General features: G+C 35.4%; 1 protein-coding gene across 1 annotated transcript in view; it reads right to left on the bottom strand.

Annotated features, from left to right (window-relative positions):
* The window catches only part of STT3B (STT3B, subunit of the oligosaccharyltransferase complex (catalytic)), a 111,925-nt gene that overhangs the window by 44,065 nt on the left and 50,227 nt on the right, over positions 1–17,633 (bottom strand). The gene's annotated exons all lie outside the window — the stretch shown is intronic.

Consider the following 17,633-nt stretch of genomic DNA (forward strand, 5'->3'; position numbering starts at 1 on the left):
CGTGGTGGCGCGCCCGCCAAGGGTTTGGATCCCACATACAGACAGGTTCCCGCTCACTGCCTGAGCGAGGCACGGGGGCAACACCGAGGGTTGCGATCCCGTTGCCGGTCCCGGTCCGGTACGGGGGCGACACTGAGGGTTGCGATCCGTTGCCGGACACGGAAAAAGACAAAAAAAAAAAAAAGAGCAAACAAGAAAAAAAAAAGTTCAACGTGGAACTTGAGAGTAGAAAGCATAGGCTGGTATCCATAGATAGCTAGCAGCACTATTTTTAATAGCCAAGAGTTGGAACCAGTCCAAATGTCTATCATCAGATGAATGGAAAAGGAAACTCTAGTATATCTATACAACGGAATACTACTATGCTATAAAAAAGAATGAAATACTACCACTTGCAATGACATGGATGGATTTAGAGAAAATTATACTAAGTGAAACAAGTCAGGCACAGAAAGAGAAATACCACGTTCTCACTTATTTGTGGGAGCTAAAAATAAATAAATATACAAACGAATAAAAGGTGGGGGGGAAGAAGACACAACAATCACAACAATCCCTTGAACTTGTTAAGACAAGTGAACAGATATGATGTAATGGTGGGGGGAGAGGAACGGGTAAAGGGACATGAAAATCAACTAAAATGTATATTGAGAAGTTAAAATAAAAATAAATAAGTAAAATAATAAATTAAAAATAAAATAAGAAAAATGTTCACAAGGAAATCTTGCATATAACCATTCTGTCCTCAGTTATTTTATTGCCTCTCGGCTCTGAATGCACCCTTCAAGATATCTTTTGTGATAAACAGGATTCCTTTAAGTATTTCTCCTTTGACTCCAGCCATGTGACCAGAACCCAGTCCCTCTGTGACTTTGCAGCCTTGACTTGATGATCACTTTTCTGTAGTCCTCTTGACACGATAACCAGAGCCCCCACACTCACCCTGATACCGAGACTCTTACTGCACACCATGCTACAGGTCACCAGCTCCCCACCCCCACCTGCATACACTCCACAGGGTAGTCTACCGCTTGTTCAGCAGCTCCAAACCAATTCTAACCTGGCCAAACCATAGAACGTCTCTGCTGTCAATGGGCTGAATCATACCCCATTCAACGAGGTATGAATACCTTTCAAGTTTGTCCTTCCTTTGGTACTCTCCTTCAGCCCTGGGATACCCATATAGAGCTTCCTTCTATCTAAGTTACTCTTTTATCATAGTTAATACTTCTTTTTTTTTTCCTTTTTGTCTTTTTTCGTGTCCGGCAACGGATCGCAACCCTCAGTGTCGTGCCCGTACCGGACCGGGACCGGCAACGGGATCGCAACCCTCGGTGTTGCTCCCACACCTTGCTCAGCCAGTGAGCGGGAACCGGTCCGTACGTGGGATCCGAACCCTCGGCGGGAGCGCCACTGCGCTTCCCAAGCGGCGCACTGTAGCAGTGCGCCACCGGGCCGGCCCCCATAGTTAATACTTCTTTATATAAAAACTTTCCTTACTTATCTTATTATGGTTGTTTCTCTCTTCTGACTAGACCCAGACTACTACAATCTATCACAAGAAAATCAAGATATATTTTACAAACACTAAATACAGTTCATATCCTCAAGTACTCCTTTAAAAAAAAAATATATATATATTTATAGGGCCGGCCCATGGCTCATTTGGGAGACTGTGGTGCTGATAATACTAAGGTCATGGGTTTGGATCCCTATATAGGGATGGCCAGTTAGCTCACTTGGGAGAGCATGGTGCTGACAACACCAAGTCAAGGGTTAAGATCCCCTTACTGGTCATCTTTAAAAAAAAAAAAAAAATTATTTATATTCTGTAGTGATGTCGACTCTTATTCCAGGTGTTGGAATTTGTATCTTCTCTCTCAATCAGTCTAGCTAAAGTTTATCCAACATTTGAGTTCACTGATTTTTTTTTTCTGTATTTGTTTACTATTGTATTATGAACAATTGTGCCAACAAATTAGACCATTTAGGGAAAAAGAAAAAAATTTCAAAAGAGATACACATTACCAAATTACTCATGAAGAAATAGAAAGTCAACAGAACTATGTTATTAAAAAATTAAATTAGTAATTAAAAATCTTCCTAGGTCAAGATGGCTTCATTGGTGAATACTGCCAAACAATTAAGGAAGAAACAATAGCAATCCCATTAAAACTCTTTCAGAAAACGGAGGAGAAAACACTACCGTAACCCATTTTAGGAGCCCAGTATAACCCAGACACCAAAGCCACACAAAGACATTACAAGAAAAGAAAAATAGAGGCCAATATCCCTCAATACAGATGCAAAAATCCTTAACAAAATATAAGTAATACAAATCCAGCAATGTGTAAAAAGAATTATACATCATGAACAAATGGAGTTTATCTCATGAATACAAAGTTGTTTTAACATCTGAAAAGAAATTAATGCAGTAGATTCCTAACTGGGGCTGATATTGACCCCCAGGGGATATTTGGCAATGTCTGGAGACACTTTTGGTTGTCACAACTGTGGGACAGGGAGAGAGTGCTACTAGCATCTAGTGTCAGACAGAAGGGATTCTGTTTAAATATCCTACAATACACAAGACATCACACACAACAAAGAATTACCTGGCCCAAAATGTCAATAGTGTTGAAAAACTCTGAATTAATGTAACAAAGGACAAAACCATATGATCACCCTAACAGACACAGAAAAAGCAAAAAAACTGCAACCAACATCAAACTTAATGGTAAAAGCCTGAATGCTTTCCACTTAAAATCAGAATAAGGAAAGGATATCCATTCTCATCACTTCTACTTAACATTGTGTTAGAGATTCTAGTTAGTACAGAGAAGAAAAAAAAAAAAAAAATTAAAGGTATACAGAGTGGAAAGGAAGAAGCAAAACAATCTTTTTTAGCAGTAGCATGATCATGTATGTAGAAATTCCTAAGGAATCTAAAAACAAAACAAAATGAAACGAACACCAAAAAGCAAATTATAACATGTAAGTTAAGCATAATCATAGGATACATGATCAATATATAAAAACCTATAGTACTTCCCAATTTTAAAATACACTATAAAACTATAGTAATCAAGACAGCATACCAATAAGGAAGAATACACATCTAGATCATGGAACAAAACAGAGTTCAGAAATAAACCTGTAATTATGTTTTCCTTCTGAGATCCACACAAGGCAAGGATGTCCTCTCTTACCACTCCTATTCAAAATTATACTAGACGAGGGTGGGGCAAAATGGCAGACTAAGGTGCACAGGGCATGTAACTCCCAAAGAAAAAGATCAGAACAACGAACAGACAGCTAAATACTGACAAGGGCATCAGTGTAGGAGTGCAGCAGTAGATGGTTGAGATCCCTGTGGAGCATGAAAACCCAGGATGGTGGCACAGAGAGAAGAAAGAGGCGCATGGCTTCAGATTCCATGTCTCTAACACTGGGAGCAATGCAAGAGGAATTTTCCCTTGTAGTAAAAAGAATCTGCTTGGCTGTGAGCACTCATAGCAGTAATCCTCCTCTTGCTTGTGACCTGGACCACTGTCACCACTGCCTGGCCCCAGAGTGCAGCTGCTGCTGCAGCCACCATTTGCCCACACAGCAGTCCATCATGCTCCCCGCCAACACTTAGCCCAGGCGCCAGCACCTCCACCTTGTCCACATTCAGGTGTTCCTGTGTTTTACCAGGCAGGAGCAAAGAGATGAGCAAATGCAGCCCTGTGAGTCAAGGGCCCAAAGCAGCCCCTGCTGCTGTACCCAGTGGTGGGAACTATGCACGAAACCACCAGAAAGAGAAAAGAGGTGAGCAGGCACAGCCCTGCAAGCCAGCAACTCAATCCATCGTGGAATTTGAGTTGCCTCTGCAGCCACACCCCCAGTGGTGGGAATTACTTGCACAACCCACACAACTGCAGTGACCCAGGGGAGGAATATGCACAGAGCTGTGGGAAAGAGAAACCCTGCCCAGGGTTGTCCATTCAAGCTGTGGAGCTTCAGTATACCCCAGTGTACCTATCAGGGTCATGGGACACTAGCTGGGATGCCAGCCAGCCAGTCTGTCCAGGGTTACCCACCACAGACAAGGAGTGACAGGACATGCAGGAGCTTCTACCAAGAGCTCAAGATCTCACTCACAACCTTGACTACCCAATACAGTGTCACTCACTTCAGCAAGGAACCAGTAAGTGCACCACTGCCTCTAGCCTACTAAGGCACTCACAGAAAACTCTGATGTTGAATATGGTCAAAGTAACCACACAGAGACATTACACTACTGCATCTACTCAGAATGAAAATTAAAATACTCTACCCAATTGTAAATATAAAACTCATTTACAGGAGGTCATCTCTTTCCTCAAAAGCCACTCCAGTGTAATAGAAGAAGAAACTGTTCCATGAGATGCCCAGACATCAATGTAGGGATACTAAAAATACAAAAACAAAACAAAACAAAAAACCCAAACAAAAACAAACAAAAAACCCCAAGAAAATATGTTACTACCAAGGGAATATAATTCTCTAGTAACAGACCACAAATGGCAGGAAATCTTTGAAATGTCAGAAAAGGAATTCCAAGCAACAATCTTAAGGAAACTAAATGAGATACAAGAAAACTCAGGTAACAACTCAATGAAATGAGAAAAACAATCTAGGATTCTGAAGCAGGAATTTTCCAGAGATAAATACCTTAAAAAAGAATGTAGCAGAACTCCTGGAACTGAAGGATTCATTCAACAAAATAAAAAATACAACAGAAATTAAGCAACAGGCTAGAGCAAGCAGAAGAAAGAATTTTTGATTTTGAAGACAGTCTTTTTGAAATAACCTAGGTGGACAAAAAAGAAAAAGAAAAAGAAAAAGAAAAAAGAATTTTAAAAAATGAGATATGGAGTTCCAGATCCAAGAGGCTCAAAGATCCCCAAACAGATTCAATCCAAAAAGATCCTCTCCAAGACACATTGCAGTCAAACTGACAAAAGTTAAAGACAAAGAAAATCCTTAAACAGCAGACATCTTAAAGGTCAAAAGAGAATGGAATGATATACTTAAAGTACTAAGAGAGAAAAACTGCCAGACAAGAATACTATACCCAGCAGAGCTATCCTTCAGAAATGAAGAAGAAATAGTGTATTTCCCAAACAAATAAAAACCGCAGGAGCTCATCACCACACAAACAGCCCTACAAGAAATCCTCAAGGGAGTCCTACATTTGGAATCCAAAAAACAATAATCACCACCATGAATACATGAGAAAGAATAAAACCTGACAGAGCACATATGCAAATGACAAAAAGAAAGAAACTTGATCTTGCCACTACAAAAAACAGCAAACACCTAAGACAGATAATAAAAGAAAAAGAAAGGAACAGAAGATATATGAAACAACCATAAAAAAAAAAATCAATACAATGTCCGGTGTGTGATCATACCTATAACTAATAACTCCAAATGTAAATGGTTTGAATTCCCTACTCAAAAGACAGACTGGCTGAATAGATCAAAAAATTAGACCCAACTATATACTTACTACAAGAAACTTCTGTGAAGACTCCCACAGAATAATAGTGAAGACATGGAAAAAGATATACTACACAAATAGAAACCCAAAACGAGCAGGAGTAGCTATTCTTACATTGGATAAACTAAACTAAACTAAACCAAACACTATAAAAGAGATGAAGAAGGTCATTATGTAATGATAAAGGGTTCTTACCAGTAAGTGAATATAACAATCATAAATATACACGCACTCAACATCAGAGCACCCAGATATATAAAGCAAATATTATTAGACCTAAAGAGAGGGATAAACCCCAATACAATAATAGTTGTGGACCTCAATACTCCTCACTCAATTTTGGACATATCATCTAGGCAACAAATCAACAAAGAAATAAAGGATTTAAACTACACTTTAGACCAATTAGACTTGAAAGACATCTACAGAACATTTCATGCAATAACTAAAAAATATACATTCTTCTCATCAGCACATAGAACATTCTCCAGCACAGACCACATATTAGGTTACAAATCAAGTCTCAACAAATTTTAAAAAACTGAAATCATTTCAAGAAGCTTTTCAGACCACAGGGGAAGAAAACTAAAAATAAAGAACAAGCAAAACTTTGGAAACTATATAAACACATGGAAATTAAATATATTCCTGAATGACCTATGTGTAAAAGAAATCAAGCAGGAAATCAAAAAAATTCTTGAAACAAATGAAAATAAGCAAACATCATATTAAAACCTATAGGATACTGCAAAAGCAGTTCTAAGAAATTTATTGAAATAAATGTCTGTATCAAAAGAATATGAAGACTTCAAATAAACAATCTAATGTTATACCTCAAAGAACTAGAAAAATAAGAACAATCCAATCCTAAAATTAGAAGGTAGAAAATAATAAAGATTACAACAGAACTAAATGAAACAGAGACCAAGAAACAAACAAAGATCAATGAAACAGAAAGTTGGTTTGCTAAAAAGATAAACAAAATAGACAAGCCATTAGCTAGACTAACTAAAAACAGAAGACAGAAGCCCCAAATAACAGAAATGAGAAAGGAAAAAGGAGACATTACAACTGATACCACAGAAATACAAATAATTACTAGAGACTATTATGAACAACTACATACCAACAAATTTGAAAACCTGGAGGGAATGGCTAACTTTCTGGACACATACAAACTACCAAGACTGAGCCAACAAGAAATGGAAAATGTGCACAGACCAATAACAAGCAACAGGATCAAAGCCATAATCAGCAGTCTCCCAACAAAGGAAAGCCCAGGACCAGATGGCTTCACTGCTGAATTCTACCAAACCTTTGAAGAAGAATTAATACTGATCCTTTTCAAACTATTCCGAGAAATCAAAACAGAGGCCATTCTCCCGAACTGATTTAATGAGGCCAGCATCATCCTCATACCAAAATCAGACAAAGACACAACAAAAAAAGAAAATTACAGGCTAATATCCTTGATGAACATAGATGGAAAAAATTTTCAACAAAATATTGGCAAGCAGAATCACACACCACAAATATTATATATACCACGATCAAGTAGGATTCATCTCAGGGATGCAAGGATGGTTCAACATGTGCAAATCAATAAATGTGATACACCACATGAACAAAATCAAGGACAAAAACCACATGATTATCTCAATAGACACAAAAAAAGCATTTGAAAAAATTCAACATTCCCTCATGATAAAGCCTCTCACCAAATTAAGTATAGAAGAAAAGTATCTCAATACAATAAAAGCCATACATGACAAGCCCACTGCCAATATCATCCTGAATGGGAACAAGACAAGGATGCTCACTCTCATCACTCGTATTTAACATAGTATTGGAAGTACTAGCCAGAGCAATCAGACAAGAGAAAGAAATAAAGGGCATCCAAATCAGCAAAGACAAAGTTAAGTTGTTCCTGTTTGCAGATGACATGATCCTATAAGCAGAAAAACCTGAAGACTCTACCAAAAAACTCTTAGAGCTGATAAACAAATTCAGTAAAGTTGCAGGATATTTAATATACCCAAATCAGTAGCATTCTTATACACCAACAATGATCTAGCAGAAAATGAAATAAAAAAAGCAAGTCCATTTACAATAGTTATTAAAAAAAAAAGACCTAGGAATTAATTTAACCAATGAGGAGAAAGATCTCTACAATGAGAAGTATAAAACTCTGATGAAAGGAATCAACAGTATAAATAGAGAGATATTTCATGTTTATAATAGGAAGATTCAATATTGTTAAGATATCAATTCTTCCCAACTTGATCTGTAAATTTAATGCAATCACAATCAAAATCTCAGTAAGTAATTCTGTGTATACTGACAAACTGATTTGAAAGTTTACATGGAATGGCAAAAGACCTAGAACAGCCAACATGATACCGAGGAACAAAATTACAGGACTGACATTACCTAACTTCAAGGGTTATTATAAAATTACAGTAATCAAGATAGTGTGGCATTGGGGAAAGAACAAATAGCTCAGTGGAACAGAACAGAGCCCAGAAATGGACCTACACAAATATAAACTGATCTTTGACAAAGGAGCAAAGGCAATTCAATAGAGAAAGGATAGTCTTTTTGACAAATAATGCTGGAACAACTGGACACCCAAATACAAAGAAATGAATCTAGACACAGACCTTGTACCTTTCACAAAAATTAAAATGGATCACAGACTTAAATGTAAAATGAAAAACTAGAAAACTACACAGGAAAAAATTTGGGTAACCTTGGGTTTGGGGATGAGTTTTGTTTTGTTTTTAAAGATACAACACCAAATGTATGACCCATTGTTAAAGTTAAAAATTTAAACTGAGAAGAACCTGAATAGGAATAAAGGGTAAAATCTAGCTGTAGCTCAGACATGGCATAAAAACTATATTCCAATGCAATTTACAAATATCTTGCCTCCTCTGTAATGTCAAATCCAGTGGAAATTAAGTAAATTCAGATGACTGGTTTAAAGAGACATTTTCTGAAAGAATTTTAAAAATGAATTGGGCTTAGGGAACTGCTGAGCAATAACTTTATATAATAATTCTCACAAATTATGAAGTCCTCTGTTTCCAGAACAAGTTAACATTTCGTATTTGACTTAAAAGAAATAAATATTTGAGACAAATATTTTAAGGGTAAAACCCAAGTCTATATCACTTAGATTACAATCAAGCACCTAGTACCCACACACGAAAAGTCCATACACATGTGGCCAGTGACTATCTTACTAAACAGAGTAGAAAGAAAACATTTCCACATGACCACATAGAGTTCTATTGGAAAGTATTCCTAGAAACACAGACCATCTTGTATTCTGGCTCACAGTACTAGAAGATCTAATGAATTCTGCTTGTGCTTAGAAATGTGGAAAGTGGCAAGAGAATGCTATTTTCACCCCAATAGTGAGAAAAAAGAAAACCAAACCCTGGACATTTTACAAAACAGTAAATTTTAAAAAACTTATCAGTGAGCTAAAGTTGTAAGTCAAATAAATAAGCAAGTGTTAGAACAGCTAAGGATCCTAGAAACAAGAGGAGTTTATATTCTCACGGGACCCCACCAGGTTGTTATGAGAAAGATTTAGAGCAGGACAGAAGCTCAGCCCCCTTGGTGACACTGTCAGCCACAGAGAAAATTAGAAAATATTTGAACTAAAGAAAATGAAAACAGAGCATATCAAAATTCGCAGAATTCCCAATGTTGGAGACTCAGGCTTCTGGATTTCCCAAGGGAGGAATCCCATTGGGAACCTACAATAACTTCAATCTCATATGGCAAAATTTACTGCAAAGCTAAAGTACATGCAGGAGTGTACGAAGGCATCCTAGAAAGTGAGGAGCACCGTGGTTTTTCAGGAAGAAGGCTTGTATCATGATTCTTATGAGAGGGAGGATCTCTAACCTAATTAGGGAAGAAATATCCAAGGAGAAGGGGGAAGAAAAGGGGTTTTTGGTGCTTTTTGCAGGTGCAAGCTCTTTTTGCTTCCTTGCATGCACAGTGAGGGGCTCTGAAGGAAAAGCTAATAAGCAGTGGGGTCAATTTTCCCTGAAGTTTGCCCTTTTTGTTCTAATGCCATGTGTGGAAGATCTGTTCTTGGTCATTTGCACCTACATTCCTTTTTAATGTGCATGTGTTGTGGTCTTTGTGCTTTTGTTTCCTGTTCAGAAAACTGGAGGGTTTTCTGGACAAGGGCAAGCTGATTGCTAAGGTGGTTAAGCTGCTGTTATCAGGTGTTAGCTCATTATGGGTTCATTAACTGCAAAATGAGAAGGTGGCTAATGTTTGTTCAGCCTGAATATTCATGGGAAGCCTCCCTGGGGCAAGTCCCTGTTCTATCCTGCCTCATCCCCACACAATAACTTGTACACAAATGTTTGCACACTTGTTCAAAATGTAGAAAAATTTGTACACAAATGTTCAGAACAGCATTAGTCATCATAGCCAGAAACTGGAAAAAACCAAAATGTTTATAAGTACAATGTGACATCCACACAATGGAATATTATTCAGCCATAAAAAAGTACTGATACATACTACAACCTGGATAAACACTGAAAATACGAGGTTAAATGAAAGAAGCCAGATATCAAAGGCCACATATTATATGCTTCCATTTATATGGAATTTCAGGATAGGTAAATTTACAGAGGTGGAAAGTAGATTACTGGGAGCTGAGGGCTGGAGGGTGGGGGGTAAGAATGGGAAGTGACTGATAATATGCACAGGCTTTCTTTTTGAAGTGATGAAAATGTCCTGTAATTAGATAGTGGTAATGGTGGTACAATTTTAAGAAACTGTACACCTTAAAAGGGTGAATTATATAATATGCAAATTGTTTCTCAATAAATTTGTGGGGTGCAGCTAAAGTAGGGTTTTGAGGGAAATTTATAGCTTTCAGAGCTTATATTGGACAAGAAGATCTCGAATTACTAACCTAATAATTTAGAAAAATTAAAGAAAAAAATGAGAGAAATCAAAGATGACCTAAATAAATGGAAAGATATCATGTAAGTGGATCAGAAAACTAATTGTTAAGGTAACAATTCTCCCGAAACTGATCTATAGATTCAATGTGTTTCCAATCAAAATAGCAGCAGGCTTTATTTTAGCAAGTTAATAATGCAATTCTAAAATTTACATGAAGCAAAGGACTAAGAAGAGCCAAAACAGTTCTGAAAAAGAGGAACAAACTTATACTATTCAAGCTACTTAATTTAAAGAGTTTCTATAAACTAATGAAGACAACATAGTGTATTGTTATAAGGATACACACATACAGATCAATAGGACAGAAGAGAGTCCTAAAGAAAACCCCTACGTATACATACAGTCAATTAATTTTGACAAGGATACCAACGTCGGCAACTCAGTGAAGAAAGGACAGTCTTTTCACACATTATATCGAACAACCAGACATCCAAACCCAACAACAACAACAAAACACCTCAACGCTTATCTTGCACCACAGACCATAATCAACTTGAAATAAATCATAAATATGAATGTGAAACCTAAAACTATTCAATTTCAAGTAAACATACGAGAAAATCTTTGTGACCTTGGGGTAGGCCACGATCTCTTAGATAAGACACCAAAAGATCTTTAAAAAAAACCCAAAATAACTGATTGATTGGACTTCATCAAAATTAAAAATTTCTGCCCTTAGGAAGATACTATTTTTTTAAAAAAAGGCAAGCCACAAACTGGGAGAAAATGTTTGCAAAACACATATCAGATAAAGGACTTATTTCTAGGATATATAAAGAATGTTTACAACTCAATAATAAAAAAACAAACAACCCAACTAAAACATGGGCAAAAGATTTGAACAGACATTTCATTAAAGAATAGGGATGGCAAATAAGCACATAAAAAGATGCTAATTAATCATTGGGGAAAAGCAAATTAAAACAATTAGATACCACTACCTACCTACATGAATTTAAAAATTTAAAAATCTGACCATACCATGTGATGGTAAAGTAGAGTAAATAAAACTCTCACGCACCGGTTTAGGGATTGCAAAATGAACATAGCCACTTTGGAAAACTGTTTGGTAGCTTTTTATAAAGTTAAACATACACATCACACAAACCGGCAATTCATGACTAAGCATTTACCCAAAAAGGAATAATAATAAATATATGTCCACACAAAGAACCATATGCTCAAAACTGGAAAATAAATTATAGTATATCCATACAAAGGAATACACTACTCAGCAACAAAAAGTAACAAACTACTACAACATGCAATAACATGGATGACTTTCAAAAGTATTATGCTAAGTGAAGGAGGCCAGACACATAGGGTCACTCCTACTGTCTGCTTCTATTAATATGGCATTTTGGAATAGAAACTATCAAAGCTATATAAATATATAGACAAATCAGATCAGTGGTTGCTACAAATATGAGGTAAAGAGAGGACTGACTTCAAGGGCACAGGAGGGAATCTTTAAAAAAAAAAAAAAAAAAAAAAAAAAAAGAAGCAATATAACGAACATTGTTCCAAGTACTATTTTATCTGCATTAGTTACGTACTTTTCTAAATCTTGTGCTCTGGTGTTAGTGAACAGTAACAATAGAATAACAAACACGTACTCATTTCTTACTATATCCCCACAATATTTTATACCTTTACATGTATTAACTTATTTATACTACATGAGGTAGGTACTATTATTACTTCCATTTTATAGTTGATGAAATAGGCATAGGGTCGGGGGGTGGCGGTTTAAACAACTCCCAGTGAGAGAGCTGGAAATCAAACCAAGAGGAAGCCAAGCTGTGGCAGTTTGGCTGCAGACTGTACTCTTAACCACTAGATCCTAATGAAGAAAAGTTAGAATCTCTATAGAACACAAATCCAAAGCATATCCAAAAATGTCTTTATCAGCACCAGCTTTTAACAGCAATACTGTTTCAAAAAACAGTAATTCTGTGACATAGTACTTTATCTTTTAAATTTTAAAAAGATATCTTATAAAAGAGGTTAAACAGTTGGTTCTAAAATAAAAACACCAGATGAGAAATTAGTAGACAATTTACATTTATCCTTTAGAGATTACAAAATGTTTTCACCCTCATACCTCAGTTAGAGTACAAGCAACTTTTCAGAGTAGTTAGAACTGTTATTACTTCTACTTTCAATTGGTAATAATCAAACTTTAAATAAATACCATTATCTATTATAACTCTGTAGCCAAAAAATTTTCTATATTTTACTTATGAGGAAAGTGAATGAGATTCAGAAGTATCAAACAACTTGCCAAGAGTCAGAAAATAACTTTTTATGCCAGAACTCAAATACAAGTCATCATCTAATTTCAAATACTGAAGTTACTTCCATTTTAAACCTAATTCATTTTTCATATCTTGCTTTAAAAAAAGAGGAAAAAAGAAAAACTCACAAGATAATCTCCTAGTTCCTGAGTGAGAATACTTTATCATTCTGTCACTCGATAATCCTTCAAAGCCATATGATATCCATAACTTCTCTTACTAGATTACCAACTTCATTTAACCCTGTACAATCAATATATAAAACAGTGCCTGTTCCATGTTGTGTTCCACAAAACTTTCTGTTGAATTATAACATTATACCACTTTAACTCATTCTGTGATGCCAGCATTATCCTGATGCCAAAGACAGATAAAAACACTTGTACAGACCAATATCCCTTTGAATACTGATGCAAAAATCCTCAACATATAGTAGCACACTGAATTCAGCAGCATATTAAAAGGATTATAAACCATGACCAAGTGAGGCTTATTCCTGAATGCAACGATGGTTCAACATAGATAAATTGATCAACACAGTATACCACATTAACAAACGGACAAAAGAAAAAACACATGATCATCTCAATTCATGTAGAAAAGAACATTTGACAAAATTCAGCAGGTTTTCATTATAAAAACACTCAAACTAGGAAGAGAAGGAAACTACCTCAACATAATGAAAGCTATACATAAAAAACACACAGCAAACATCATATTCAATGGTGAAAGACTGAAAGCCTTTCCTCTAAGATCAGGAACATGGCAAGGATGCTTTCACCAAGTCTATTCAACATAGTCCTAGTAGTTCCAGCCAGAGCAATTTGTCAAGAAAAATAAATAAAAGACACCTCAATTGGAAATGGAAAAGTAAAATTATCTCTGTTCCCAGATTATATGATCTTTTATCTAGAAAACCATAAAGACTCCACAAAAAAAACCCAGAACTAATAAATTCAGCACAGTAGCAGGATAGAAAGTCAACAAACAAAAATCAGTTGCAATCAATAAACAATGAACAATTTGAAAAAGAAATTAAGAAAACAATTCCATTTACAATAGCAACAAACAGAATAAAATATTCAGGAATTAAGTTAACCAAGAAGGTAAAAAAAACTGGTACAATGAAAACCACAAAACATTATTTAAAGACATTAAGCTGTAAATGGAAATACATCCCATCTCCATAGAATGGAAACCTTAACATAAGATTTTAATACTACCTAAAGCAATCTACATATTCAATGAAAATCCTAATGATTTTTTTGAGAAATAAAAAACCCATCCTAAAATTCATATGGAATTTCAAGGGATAATAAATACCCAAAACAAGCTTGAATAAGAACAAAGCTGGAGGACTCACACTTCCTGATTTCAAAATGTACAACAAAGCTACAGTAATCAAGACAGTGTGGTACTGGCAAAGACAGACATACAGACCTTAGGAACAGAATACGAAGCCCAGAAATAAACCCTCATATATATGGCAAAATAATTTTGGGAAGGGAGTAAAGACTACTCAATGGGGAAAGGACAATCTTTTCAACAAATGGTGCTAGGAAAACTGGAAATCCACATGCTAAAGAATAAAGTTGGACCTTTATACAAAATTTACACCATGTATAAAAATTAAGTCAAAATGGATCAAAGACCTAAATGTAAGACTTAAAATTACAAAACTCCTAGAAGAAATGAGGGTAAATGCTTTACAACATTGGATCTGGCAATGATTTCTTGGATATGATACAAAAGGCACAGGTAATGAAAGAAATAATAGACAAATTGAACATCATAAAAACTAAAAAATTTTGTGCATCAAAAGACATTATCTACAGAGTGAAAAGGCAACCCAGAGAATGGGAGAAAATATGTGCAAATCATATACCTAATAATGGATTAAAGCACAGAAAACTGTGTTCATCACTAATCATTAAGGAAATTCAAATCAAAATTACCACCTCATACCCATTAGGATGACTATTATCAAAAAACAGAAAATAGTTAAGTGTTCACAAAAACGTAGAATAATGGAACCCTTGTGCACTGCTGGTGGGAACGTAAAATGGTATAGCCACTATGAAAAATAGTATGGTGGTTCCTTAAAAAATTAAAAGTACAATTACCACAGCAATTCTACTTCTGGGTACATATCCAAAAGAATTGTAAGCCAGGTCTTGAAGAGAACACTAAGTTCAGAGCAGCATTATTCACAATAGCTAAAACGTAGAAGCAACCCAATTGCTCCTCAATGGATGAATTGATAAGCACAGTGTGGTATATTCATACAATGGAATATTATTCCACCTTAAAAAAGAATGAAATTCTGACATATGCTATAACATGGATGAACTCTGAGGACATTATGCTACATGCAATAAGCCAGTCACAAAATGCTCTATGATTCCACTTAAATAAGGTACTTAGTTTAGAGTAGTCAAAATCAAAGAGACAGAAAGTAGAATGGTGGTTGCCAGGGGCTGAGAGAAGGGGTTAATTTATTACACAAGGTGAAAAGAATTCTGTGGATGGACAGTAATGATGGTTGCAAAACATTCTGAATGTATGTAATACCACTGGACTGAACACTTAAAAAGAGATAAGATGATAAATTTTATATGTATTTTACCATGATAAAACAATTAGAGAGGAAAAAAAAAAGTATGTACTGATACATGTATGATCATGCTAAGTGAAAGAAGCCAGACATAAAAGGTCACATACTGTAAGATTTTATTTATACAAAATGTCTAGAATAAGTAAGTCCATAGAGACAGTAAATTAGAACAGATGGAGGGGGAAGGTACTGGGTTTTTGGGGGGATTGCTAAAATATTCTGTAAGTAGATAATGGTGATAGCTTCACTACACTGTGAATATACTAAAAAGCACTGATTGTACACTTGAAAATGGCTCAGATACTGAATGTTATATGATTTTTTTTAAAAAATTAAGTTAAAAAATGTTGAAAGGTAGTTAAGATGCCAGTTAGGATACTACCTCAATGGTTCAGACTGATAATGTACTAAAAGAAAATAAAGAATACATAACTATAATACAGAATACAATGCTATTTTTGTGTTTCTTAAAAGCAAAAGAAAATTAAGAAACATGCCCAAATGCAAATGGTAGTTATCTCTGGGTGATTTTATTCTTTATATTTTTCTGATGTCTACATTTCCTGTAAGTAGTCATTTTTATTTATTTATTTATTTATTTTCACATTTGGAAAAAAATGTTTATTAGCATTCAGAGGTATTAGTAACCAACTAAATAATTCTTAATCATCATGAAATGACTACAGCATTTTACAAAGCAAGAGAACAAATAAAATTATCTTGTGTTTCAGTTATCTATTGCTGAATAATGAACCACTCCAAGATGTAGTGGCCACATACAGTAGATGTGGACAGGAATTCAGGCAGGGCTTAGCAGAGATGGCTGGTCTCTGCGTTATGGGGTGTCAGCTATTGTGGTTTAACTGGGGCTGAAAGGCCCAAGATGGCTTCACTCCTATTGCTGGGGTCTTGGTGCTTCCTGTTGGCTGGAGCTACTTGATTCTCCTCCATAAGGCCTCTGTCCATGTAGTCTCTCATTTTTCAGGAGTTTAGCCCAAGCTTTCTTACATGGTGACTGGCTTCTGAGAGGTGAAGGAGGAAGGGAAGATGCTAGTTCTCTTAAAGCCTACATCTGGAACTGGCATTATGTCCTTCTTCTGTATTCCACAGACAGAAGGACTAGATTCATGGAAAGGAAAAATAGACTTTTAATGGAAGGAACAGCTTGAACATAGGAAATTTTGGCAGTTATCTTTGCATCCAGCCTACCACACTTTGTTATATCAAGAAGCCTGCTATTTAGGAGTAGAACTGTTGAAAGAGAGAAGGTATGTCAGTTAAAATGCTTCCAGCTGCAGTAATAGATTTAGACCTAGGATATTTATGTTTTAAACTTATTACAAAATATTTTAGATATATAGAAGAATAGACAATATTAAAATAGTTATGAACCTAGCTATCCAGAATTCAAATTCAAATATAATTCCATATTTGCTTTAGATGATTTTATTTAAAAAAATTTTTTAGCTGACATAGTTGAAGCTCCCTTAATACTGCTTCCTTAATATCACCCACTCATCCTCAATAAAAACCACATGTATGAAGAATATATACCACATTTTTATACTTTCATTATAAAAAGTATAAACAGACATAGTGTGGTTTGTACTATTTAAAATTTACATAAATGATTTACCATACTGTATATATTCTACTGCAACTTACTTTTCCACTTGGCATTTTATTAACCAGATCCATCCACATTTATATGTATTATTTTTATAATTAAAAAATATACTGTTTATTAAAAGTCATGAAACAGAAGTTCCAAATTTTAAGCTTTTATTCCCTTAGCTGTACACAATAAACAAAAAGAGTTCTAAACAACATCTTTTGATGAATACAGCAGCACTGGTAACATCCTATTTCTTGCCATCATCTTCATCTCCATGGGTGCTTTTCTTTCTTATCTTTTAAAATCGAGATCAAGACACTGTATACTTTGATCACACTCCAATATTCTCCTCTGGAATTCCGGGCCAAAGCACAATCTTCACCAGTCAAGTAGTTTTAAATGATGTAAGATAATTACTAAAGAGAAAAATCATGCTGCCATTCACCTAGTTCCCTAAAAATATACTTAAATATATAAAAAAAAATTGATATAAAAATGTTGGCAATTTCTATCACTGAAAAAGTATGAGCATAAGCTAAAGCTAAAATAATAGCAATCTTTACATTGAACCCAATG

The sequence above is a fragment of the Galeopterus variegatus genome, unplaced genomic scaffold (assembly GCF_000696425.1).
Source record: "Galeopterus variegatus unplaced genomic scaffold, G_variegatus-3.0.2 Scaffold890, whole genome shotgun sequence".
Taxonomy (NCBI): domain Eukaryota; kingdom Metazoa; phylum Chordata; class Mammalia; order Dermoptera; family Cynocephalidae; genus Galeopterus; species Galeopterus variegatus.